Source organism: Dermochelys coriacea, chromosome 25 (assembly GCF_009764565.3).
Source record: "Dermochelys coriacea isolate rDerCor1 chromosome 25, rDerCor1.pri.v4, whole genome shotgun sequence".
Taxonomy (NCBI): domain Eukaryota; kingdom Metazoa; phylum Chordata; order Testudines; family Dermochelyidae; genus Dermochelys; species Dermochelys coriacea.
Window position 1 is genome coordinate 5,049,812 of NC_050092.1, and position 12,113 is coordinate 5,061,924.

Here is a 12,113-nt window from a genome sequence, read left to right on the forward strand (position 1 = left end):
CATACATCTCTAGGCACCTACTAACTTTCTGGTTGTCGCTATGCTATATACCTGAACAACACAACAGTTGTGGCACTCGAATCCAGATCCCCCTGGCTTGAAAACAGAGGCCTCAAGAGCCAAAGGAGAATCACCATTAGCATTTAGCAGGGTAGAACCTGTGACACCTCGTTGAGTGGTTCAGACGCTATCCAGTAGGGGGCAGGGCTGTACACTAGGAAGGGCTGTTATAATATTGCCCTTGGTAGGCAAAGAATGACCCACTGGGGTCCAGAGGAGTTTTTTACATGGCCGTCAAGTGGTCCCCATGCTGCCCCCTGTGGCCATTCATGGGAACAGCTTAAATTGTTCTCACCGGCATTTACAGTTTAGGACACCCATTACCTCGGTATCTGGGCGGACTTCACATGGTTTAAAACTGAGTCAATTAATTGGATCCCCAAATGAGAGAAACAGAACCCCAGGCGCCCCTGCTGCACCTGGCAGTGAATCACAGAACTGGAAGGGACCTCAAGTCCCTCTGATCTAGATCATCCCTGACAGGGGTTTGTCTAACCTGCTCTTAAAAATCCCCAGTGGTGGAGATTCCACAACCTCCCTAGGCAATTTATTCCAGTGCTTCACCACCCTGACAGTTAGGAACTTTTTCCTAATGTCCAACCTAAGCCACCCTTGCTGCAACTTAAGCCCATTGCTTCTTGTCTTATCCTCAGAGGTTAATGAGAACAATTTACCTCTCTCCTCCTTGTAACAACCTTTTGTGTACTTGAAGACTATTATGTATCTCCCCCCGCCCCCCAGTCTTCTCTTCTCCAGACTAAACAAACCCAACTTTTTCAATCTTCCTTTCGTAGGCCATGTTTTCTAGAGCTTTAATCATTTTTGTTGCTCTTCTCTGGACTTTCTCCAGTTTGTCCACATCTTTCCTGAAATGTGGTCCCCAGAAATGGACACAATACTCCAGTTGAGGCCTAATCAGTGCAGAGAATCTGGGAACCTAGCTGGGAGCCTAGATGAATGGTTCAGATACTCCTGCTGCAACGGCCCTGGCCCTAGTCACTCACGCTGGTGGTAGACACTCCCATAAACGGTGAGTAGCATGGTAGCCCATCACACGCAGCCCATCAGTTCTGATTCCATCCAGGAGGGGGCAGTGGTGCTAGGCAGGGCACTGAGAGAGCTTTATTTTGGGGGCAGCTCTGAGGAGCGCTATAGGGCGTTTCTGTTGGATCGTGGACAAAGGAAGCCAGCGGTGAGTGGGATTAAATTGCATTCTTCACTCAAGCAGACACACACAATAACACAGCTCCCACCTGCCGGTCTGCTCCTGTACCTTTCCATCGGCACCCTCTAGCATTCTCAGTTCTGTACTGCAATTTTCCCTGTCCCTGGACTGTTCTAATGGGAACACAGGCATTGTCAGACTGGATCCAGTCCTGTATGCTGTCCCCAACTGAGACCAGCACCGGATGCATCAGAGAAAGGTGCAAAAAAAAACCCCTGTAGTGGCACTTATGGGGCAACCTGCCCCCAAAGAAATAATCTTCCTGACATCCCTTAATTGGAAGTCAGTTTATGCCCTGAAGCAGGAGGGATTAATCTCCCTGCCAAACTCTTATTTTTAATATTTACAATTCTAGCTCTGTTTGTCCTCATTATCCATATCGACCCCTTTTTGGAACCCTGCTAGGCTCCTAGCTTCAGTGAGATTTTTTGGCAAGGAGTTCCACAAGCTAACTGGGCATTGTGCAAAAAGCTAACCTAAGCCACAACCATTTACCCTATACTGGTTCCAGTACAGAAAGTTTGTCTGAAATTTAATCATCTAGAATGCCTGGTCTTCTATTGCTTCTTTCCTTAGGATCAAAGAAACATGAGGATTTGCCATTCTAAGTTAGATCATTGGACCATCCAGTCCAGTGTCCTGCCTTCTGCAGGGGCCTCTACCAGATGTTCTGAAGAAAGGAAAAAACCCTCCCATCTCTGGTGCCCAGCTACAGTGACCAGTGCATCAGTGTCTTGATCACATGTGGCCATTTTGTGTCCCTGCCCTTCCAGGCCAGATCAGCTAAGTGTACAGCATACTCAGGTCCTAGATTTTTCAAGAGGGACTAATGCTTTTGGGCACCGCTCCAGTGCAAATCAGATCCTTTAAAGTGTCTCTGTTCAGGCACTTTGGCCAAGAAATGCTCTAGAAAGAGCCAAACTACCATTCAACCTTACATTCAAACAGTGGTAAATCAGCTTCCTAGCAACAATGCTTAAATTCCTCTTTGGGTTTTCATTTCCCCTTCTTTCCCTTTTCTCTTCCCATTCGCCACTTTTCCTTCTAATCATTTTTCTCAGACCAAAATCCCAGGAAAAGCATAACTTTCTGGCAGACATTTTGGCTTTGACTTAAGTATGGTCTGAGCGCGCTGCCAGGAACCTGTCTCTATCTGTGACCTTGAAAAAGTCATAGGAATGAGTAATTGCCTCGTAGAATTGGACTCAGGGTCCATCTAGCCAGGTGTACTGTCTCTGACCACGTGCTTCTGAGGAAGGTGCAAGAACCCTGCAGTAGCAGATGTGGAGAATCTGCCTCCCACCAACCTCATCCTCCTCTCTAATGGAGCTTGGGTTAAGCCCTGATGCATGAGGCTCAATATCCCTTCCAAATTGTTTGTTGCCATTAATTATGATATCTTATGATGTTCTTGGCTTCAAAATATTCCTGCAGCAAGGAGTTCCACAGTTTAATCAGATTGAGTCAAAAAGTCACACACACACACACACACACACCTTGCCATGCCTCAGTTTCCCCATCTGTAAATAAGGGGTAATATCACTTACATTAATTAATGTTTGGAAAGTAATTAGGACATACTTCCTAATAGTAATAAAATGAAAACTTGGTGATGAGGCCACTGGGTATATTCATTAATTTTTATCTGTATAGCATCATCTTTGAGCCAGGCATTTTACAGACAGGTTGAAGCCCTGATTCCTGCCCTGGATAGCTTGCAATGTGTTTAGGGAGAATAGCTCTGAGAGAAGGAGGATGGAATGATTTGTACACAATTAATTTCCACAGAGTCATAGTTAGTAATAAATATGAATGGTTTATTTTTTGCAGAGAGTCAGACCCATTACACCCATTGTCCAGATGGGGAAACTGAGACACAATACAGTCTGACTCCAAAAAGTGACTATGGGAAAAATGGCATTGTGAGATTGCATGCTTATTGTCCCTTGGTGACTGACAGAGGCAAAGTGACTTGCCTAGGGTCACACAGTGACAGAGTTGGGAATAAAACCCAGACCTCCTGACATCCCCAATCTCACTCTAGCTATGAGGTGGAGAGGCCCAGCCTTTGATGTGGCAGACTTAGGTACTATTCCCAGCTCAACTACTGGCCTGCTGGGTGACCTCAGGCAAACCATTCTCTTGGTTTCCCCTCTAATCCTGGCTCTGTTTTCTTTGGCTCATAAGCCTTTGTGGCAGGGATTGTCTCTGACTCCATATGTACAGCACCTAGTACCATGGGGCTCTAAGTGCCCCTGTCATGCAAACACCGGCTTGTGTCCCTGCATGGTTGGTTTAAACATCTCATGCTAATATCGAAGTAGGGGAAGTCAGAATGCACCAGCTGGGGAGAAAGATTTAGGTTGCAGGCCTCAAGGAACCCACTCCTCCTCCAAACCGAATTCCACACTCGGCTCCAGCTGGCTTTGCCTGGAGATGCACAGGAGCAGAATCTGCCCCCTGAGTCCTGTCGAGAGGGGAGGGGTCCAGGAGGAAACCCCCTTAAAGCCTCTTCCTTGGAATCCCCTGCAATGGGATGAAATGCAGCAATTCTCTGCTGCCCGTTTCCTGCACACGGTGGCTGGTGTGAACAGGGGTGGGGGGCAACAGTGCTTGCCCTTTGCACAGAGCACTCTGTGAGCCCATCCCCTCCCTCAGCCAGCTCCCTCTCCCCCAATCTCCACTACACTTCAGCCAAACCGTGGTCACTCAGCCTAGCCATCCATTTAATTGGCACCTGTGAGCCCTGGCCTAGCTCCAGTGTTTGTCTGTATCGCTGTTTCAGGGAGCAGTGGGGTTTTCTGATGCTCCAGTAAAATGGATGCCACCTCCCTAGTAGTGCAACAGTTACATCCAGTCAGCTGGAGAGAGGTGTTTTGTAGCAGCATTATTGTCCTTAGTGGAATAACGACACCAGTAGGAACGCCTGGCCCGAGGCAGAACTGCACCCACACTTGGGGGAGATTGTAATGTGTTAGCTACAAAGCAGTACCTTTGTGAGTGTAGATCAACTGGCACAAGCTAAATCAGTCTCACCCATTTTAAACCAACAGAAGAGTCCACACACAAAAGCTGCTCTGATTGAACTAAACCAATTTAAATGTAACAGGTGCAACCTGTGTGTGTCTAGACTAGCCCGAGGAAAGAAACGGGGCAGCGCTCAACCCATCCCACTTCTGCAACAGGCGAAGGCTGCTTTCAGTTGCCTAGCGATCGGCGAGGGAAGCCTGCCCGTTGCCTAGCAGAGAAGCGTGGGTGGCACTTTCATGCAGGAAGGAGAGACACTCAGGCTGTCTACACTACAGTCACCACGGCGGGCCAGCTACCAAGCTGCACCTTTGCCGCGGGAGTGGCGCAGTGCAGAGGTTTCCAGCATGGATGGAAGGGGGGGGGTTTCTCCTGGCATAGTTAACCCCTCTCTGCGAGAGGCAGCAGCTGGGTCCATGGAAGGATGGGTGCTCAGGGCGCACAACCGGTCCCAGCCGCCAGCGGCATTGCTCAGTCAAGCCAATCTTGAAGCACAGACCAGGCCTTGCTAGCGTGCCGCTGCACACTCCGGGCTCGCTGGCAGGGGTGGGATTTTCCTGCTTCTGGCATCACTCAAGGGTGGCACCAGTTTTCAGACCCCGCCGGCTGTAACCTGGGGCTGACGCACCCCAGAAAGGTTCAGAAGCTGCAGCGAAGCCCCGCTGCCATGCAGAGCTTTTACAGGGAGTCAGGCAAACCCTGTTACTTACTAACAGTGTCTTGTGTGGGACTGAAAGACACTGGCCTGCCAGGCTTGCTGAGTGAGGTCCTGTTTCTCCCCAGGACAGGCACACCCCGGCTGGCCGCAGCTGTGCTGAGACTTACCTGGGGTGAGGGGGCCATTCTGGGCCATTTGGTCCTTGGCCTCCCTGCACCATCTCCTGGGTGCCAAGTCGTGCCATTGGAAGGGGCAGTTTGCACATGGTGACACCTCTCAACTTGGAGCTGCCTGAGACCAACTGACTCATTGTACGCAAGGCACTGAAAGCCACTCCTTGCAATTGCTCCTGAATTCGATCTGGTGACCTAGAGTTCTTTATCCAGGAGCCATTCTCCAAAGCAGCCAGGCCCCAGGTGCCCCCCGATTACAGTAGGGTGTGGTCCCCTTCTGGAGTCTTTGCTCTGCACTTGGAAGTGCAGCAGACTAGTGTAAACGTGGTCAGCTTTGGAGCTGCATTTGCCAATCTTAACTACGGTCACAAAGTTTTCTGTGGGGCAGTTCCAAGTTCTCCTTTTTAAATGAACAGGATTCTTTCACATGGTGCAGGAAATCTTCTTCCACTGCCCCCTGGGACATAGCTGGGCTCAGGTATCTGTGTTTAGATCAGACCCACCCCAGATACAAATCCCAGCCACCTCGCAGCAGCATGCATGGGGTAACCACAGGGTGGGCTCCACTGGCGGGCACTAAAATATGGATATGGCCCCCAGTAACTGTAGTGTATTTCTCCTCAATGCCCCAGAAAGGAGCTGCAGGGTTCTGGGGTCTGTCTGCCAGCCAAGTTCTATCTTGGCGATTGGTTACTATCATTGTCATGTTCTCTGTGTATATAAATCTCCCCACTGTATTTTCCACTGAATGCACCCGATGAAGTGAGCTGTAGCTCACGAAAGCTTCTGCTCAGATAAATTTGTTAGTCTCTAAGGTACCACAAGTCCTCCTTTTCTTTTATCATTAAGAAGGGGTTGCCAATGTCTTAGCTTCTGTAGACAGAGCTTATTATCCACAGCAGGGCTCCTTATGGTCCTCCATTTACCCCCCTCTATTTCAGGGACTCCCTGAACTTCCCTAATCTCTCCCTGGCCAGGGGTTTGTGTAGCCCCTCTTCATACCTCCTCCCATCCCCTGTGAGCAGCGGTGTGCATCCCCATTCCCCCAATGGCAGGGTCCCCCAGTCCTCCCCCATGGTTCTGTGTGGCCCCCATTCCTGCTTGCACCCTACAGCCGCATCCCCCATTTCTCCCTCCATGTCAGGGGCTACATACACTTTCCCCTCCTCTCTTCCCCCCCCATTGCCGTGTTCAAAAGTTATTACATTACAGACACATGCCATCCCTCTGAGGGTCAGGCTTCATGAGCTCAGTCAATTACAAGCTCGGCCAGCAAGGTGGGTAAATACCCAAAAGAGGGCAGGGCTGGGTCCGATCAATATCCTTTGGGTTGGGGCTAGAAGCAGGCTGGGGCACTGCCCTGGTGGAAGGAGAATGTGGGAAGAGGGGACAGATGAGCTCTAAAGAAGCATCCCAAACCCCGGAGCAAGAATTAAATGTGGTCACGAGTCAAAATATTTCACTGACTTATTTTAATTAAAAAAAATTATTTTAAAATACAGCACCAAGACAGTGCAATGTTTTCAACCCATCCTTCCACGCGCAGCTCCCGGGCCAGCGAACTGAAGAACAGACACCTGGTTAAAAAAGGGACCGACTGACCAACCCCATGTTTTGCAAAAGAAAGTTCCCTAAGAGGTCTGCTCCTGCCCAGAACCCCGCTCCCACCTGAGAAGGTGACACTGGCTTCCACTGTCCCGGCAATGCCCAGGATCGTTCCCATCCGAGAACTGGCAGGCCAGTGACTGACACATTCCTACAATGCTTTGGCTGGACCTGCCCAAGTTCCACCAGCCATCCCAGCAACTGCAATTCTCTTCCCTGGCCGGTGCCCACAGCAGCCGCCTGGGTTTAAAAGCTGCATTGCTGTGTGTTATGGGAACACAACACCCGCTATGCCAGGGAGGGGGAGGCCCAGGGTCCACTCCCCCTCCTCCACTCAAACAGCAGAACTGCCAGTCAAGCTGTACGGTTTGACCCACAAACTGCGTATTAGACAAAATCTAGAGCTTCCTGCTGGCAGCGTCCCTTTGCAGGCAGAGAACTCATCTCCTTCCAAAGTGGCAGGGATCCTCCCCACTCCCAGCTTGATCCTGAACAGGGACCATGCGGCTCCTGCCGAGAAGAGAATCGGCCACTGGGTGGGGAGCGGGAGGTCTGGCAGCAAAGGGAAGAGGCTCCTAGCTCAGCATCTACCAGCTTCCCCTGCAGCCAGAGACACCGAGAAATAGGAGACATCTTGTGCAAAAGGCAAGCCAGCGCTCCAGGCCCGGGAGAGTGGGACGCCTAACTAAAGCCATGCTGCCATGGGCTGGGATCTGTGTTGGGGGCATCATGGGAACCCAGAGATAGTTAGCATAAGGAAGGAGCAGGGGAACACACCATGAATCACCAATTCTTCCCTTTAGCAGGGGGACAGACTGATCGGGAAGGACATCCACATCAACCTTATTACTAGCAGGTGAATTTGGCCTAGCAAGGAGAGAGGAGGGGACCCATCAGTGACAGACAGACAGCCTTTCCGACTTCATTTCTTCCCCCACCTCATTTCAACCCACGATCCCTCACCAGCCCTGACAAGACAGGCAGGCCCGTGTAAAACACAAAACCTCCCGCATTAGGGATTGAGCCACCCCACCTAAGCTGGGTTCAACAAACAGGAGAAAGGCCGTGTTTGCCCTTCCATGAGGATTTCTTTCGGCCTCTAAGCAAACTCAGAGCCTGTCACACTGGACTGTTAGAGGAACTTCTGAACCTACACTGGTCAAGTGGGCTTGAAATTTGCCAAACCAAGGTCACTCTTCCCTAGGTGGGGCGTAGACGTCCGAGATCGCAGCCTCGTGGCAGGATTGTCTCCAAGGGTTTGGGGAAGCAGCTGGCGAGGCACCTCCAGTGCGTCTTAAAAATAATCAGTTGCTAGAAATGGAGGCGGAAAGGTACTTTTACCCTTTCCTAACAAGGAAGTGATTTAGCAACAATAAACCACTCCCCAAAAGCTCTGTCTGCTAAGAGCCAGCGCCCGCCCCCCACCACGCAGGCCCTTGGCTTTGTGGCTCTTTAAATAAACACAAACACGCAGAGAATGAAGAGACCCATTAACAAGGAGATTTCTCTTTGGGAAAGTGGCTTCCGTAACATTAAACCTCCTTGACCTCCCCAGCTATTCCTGCTCCCCAAGGAAACATTCAGACAGGATCCATTTCTCCCCCCGAGCTCATCGTCCCTCGTGTGCTCCGTCGCTGATCGGAGCTTTGAGTGCACAGACACACAGCACCTGTCATTTTGCAGCATGGCCGAGTGGGGTGCAAACTGCGCTCGGGGATCCCTTCACCCTCCTCCTCTACAGAGGAACGGGGCAGCGGCTCAACAGCCTTATGCAGCTGATTAGGAAAGGAAGTGAAAACTACCCCTCCCTGACAGTGCTGCCTGAGCTTCAAGGAGGCCGAATGCAACGACTCCGGTGGGAACTCAGCCAGGACGCCAAGATTAAACCGCAGACTCTCGCCAAGCAGCGTGATCCATTCTAATGGGGAGAGTAGCCACTAGGACGTGGGGTCCCTGGATTCTATTCCCAGCTCTGACCTTGGACAAGTCACTGCCCCTCTGTGCCTCAGTTTCCCCCCACCCCAGCTATAAAATGGTCATAATGATACTGACCCTCCTTGGTAAAGTGCTTTGAGATGTATGAGGATAAGAGCTAGGGGACTATTCTCCCAAGGGCCACAAGCTCTCTGCTGAGCACAAGGTGCCAGGCCTGGGCTTTAAGTCTTGTCCCAAAAGAGGGATCCTCCTACAGAATAGTTCTCCTTAACGGGCCTGCAATGCTCATTGCATCGGCACTTCCTAGAGATCTGCTGGCCTCAAATGGCCCCAGGCCAATGCTGCTTAGCTTGTTGGCCGAGCGGCTCATGGAACGGCTCCCTTAGGTCTGGGCCATTCTAACCCCTCAGTACTCCAGGCCAGTCGACATTAGTACTCAGCCCCGTTATGGCCCTTTGCATCCGAGGATCCCAAAGCACTTAACACCGGGTCCCAGGGGTAGGGACGACACATTCATTTGTGGCCTGGGGATCTGGAATGCTCTTCCTCTTCCACACCCCGCGGCTCGGGGCAGAAGGGGAAGGGCCACATCCTGAAAGCAAGCAGTGCGTCAGGCCAGGAGATTGGGCAGAGGATAGGACGGGATGCAGAGAACCCCTGCGTTCAGGAAGTGGGCCAGGATCTGCTGTGCTGTACAAAGTGGGGGATAAGCTGTATGGCATTTCTGCAATTAACTAGAGACAGGAGGTCATTTTACCTCAGTCTTTGGCACTGCTAGAATAGCGCGTTCAGGCCTAGTGTGCACAATTCAAGGAGGATGTTGATAAACTGGAGAGGGATCAGAGAAGAGCCACGAGACTGACCGGAGGATTAGAAAGCCTGTTTTAGAGTGACTGAGCCGTGACTCTGTCGAACTTAACGAAGGGAAAGCTAAGGGGGGACTTGATCACAGTCTGCATGTATCTACACAGGGAACAAATATTTAATAACGGGCTTTTCATTCTCACAGAGAAAAGTCGAACACGACTCAACGGCTGGAAGTTGAAGCGAGGAAAATTCCGACTTGAAATAAGATGCACATTTTTAATGGTGAGAGTAATTAACTATTCGAACCACTCCCCAAGGGTCACGGTGGCTTCTCTGCCACTGGCCATTTAAAATCAGGATTGGCTCTTTTTCTACAGGATCTGCTCTAGGAATCATTTTAGAGGTCTCTGGCCTGTGCAATGCAGGAGCTCAGACCAGACGATGCCAATGGTTCCTTCTGGCCTTCACATCAGCAGAACCTAAGAGCGGCCAGACTGGGTCAGATCAAAGGGCCGTCTAGCCCAGTGTCCTGTCTTCCAACAGTGGCCAGTGCCAGGTGCCCCAGAGGGAACAGAACAGAACAGGGAATCATCAAGTGATCTATTCCCTGTCGCCCATTCCCAGCTTCTGGTAAACAGGGGTTAGGGACACTAACCCTGCCCAATCGCCATTGATAGACCTATCCTCAAGGAACTTATCTCGTTCTTTTTTGAACATTGTTATAATCTTGGCTTTCACAACATCCTCTGGCAAGGAGTTCCCCAGGTCAACTGTGCATTCAGTGAAAAAACTCTTCCTTTTGTTTTAAGCCTGCTGCCTATTTATTGACTCCTAGTTCTTGTGTGAGGAGGAGTAAATAACACTTCCTTATTTACTTTCTCCACACCAGTCATGATTTTATAGACCTCTATCATACCCCCCCCGTCACCTCTTTTCCAAGCTGAAAAGTCCCAATCTTATTAATCTCTCCTCATAGGGCAGCCATTCCATACCCCTAATCATTTTTGTTGCCCTTTTCTGAACCTTTTCCAATTCCAATATATCTTTTTTGAGATAGAGCGACCACATCTGCACACAGTAAGTAGAAGCATTTGAAAGGTCAGGCCCAAGGACGCAAGAGGCCACCTGGTGCTTCTCTGCCACCAGAGGAGGTCAGGAAACATTGCTTAACCTCATGCTGGGGCCATGAGGTTTCTGTGTCACCCTGCTGCCAGTCTACTGAGGGGAAACTGAGGCACAGAGAGACACTGCTTGCTGGAGATTGCACAGCAAGCCAGCAGGGGAGCTAGGAATTGACCTCAGCTACCAGTCATGTGCTGCAATAGGCAGAACTGTACAGGCTGGCAGATGGGGGTGAAAACAGAGGAAGCTCCAAATTAAGTGTGGACCAGGCTGGGGGAAGATCTAGCTTTATCAGGGCTCTAATAATCCTGCGCCTTCGAGCCACTGAATACTCCCAAAGCCTAGACACCAATTATGTCCTGTTTAAGCCTAAGCCACATGGTTGATCTTCTGCCTAAGGGGTCAATTTCACATCTAAAATGGTGCCTCCTCTCGTTAGATCTGCTTAGCAAGGGCCCCTGGGACAAGCAGATCAGATTTCGGACCTCTCCCCTTGTGATTGCGGGTGGGAGAGGGGAGAGTCAGGATAGAAGCTCCCCCTGAGAGCATGGGACTCGAGCTCCCACTCACGCGTACCAGCCGGCTCCTCGTCACCCAGTCAGTCCTGGTTCTAAACCACTCTATAAAAGTCGCACTAAAAAAAGTTAAGGGTCCCCCCCCCCCCCCAAAAAAGCAGCAGCATTTGATTTTACTGTATAGAGATCTATTTATATAACTCCAGCTCCGATAGAGAAGAGACTCTGTAAAAATATCACACACACACAGAATAAAGTTATTCCCTCTTGTAAGAAAAGAAACCATCTCACCACGCTTATTAAAAATCACAAGCCAGAAAAATACCCACTTTGCATGGAATCTGGGGAGCCCAGATATAAATCTGCATCTTTTGATTGCTCTTGGTTGAGATGGATCTTGGTTACACTAGGTGAAGGGACTCGGTCTTTTCCATATGGGAACCACCCTCCAGTTTAATTGGGACTCATCCCCCCTTTCCATTTAGCAGTAAGAGAAGAGAGCAGAACCCCCAGGATAAGGATCCCCGACACCCCTGTAAATCCAGAGTGACTCCACTGGAACCAGGGGCATTCTAGATTTACTCCCCATGTAACCAAGATCAGAATCCAACTGCATAGGAAGAGAAATAGCGGGGGGGAAGATCTAGGGCCGAGACCTTAATGGGAGCTTTGCATGAGTAAGGACCGCAGGGGCGGGCCTCTAGCGAGGGATGCTCCCAGGAACAGCAGCTGCAAGGAGATTATGCCCCTGTGACAATGGAGTTTGCCCCTTTCCCCACCCCGATACTGAATCTTTGAACCTTCAGGGATAAAGGGACCGGATTAATAAAGACACTGAAAACCAACCAGCCCCTCACCCCCAAAGGAAATGCCAGGGGCGGAGGGCAGAATATAGAGAACCTACATTACCAGAGGGGCAAACACAGCGCCGCCTGTGGCAATCTATGGCAGCGTCTGCATTGTATTCTTAAAGGGCTTATAAAAAC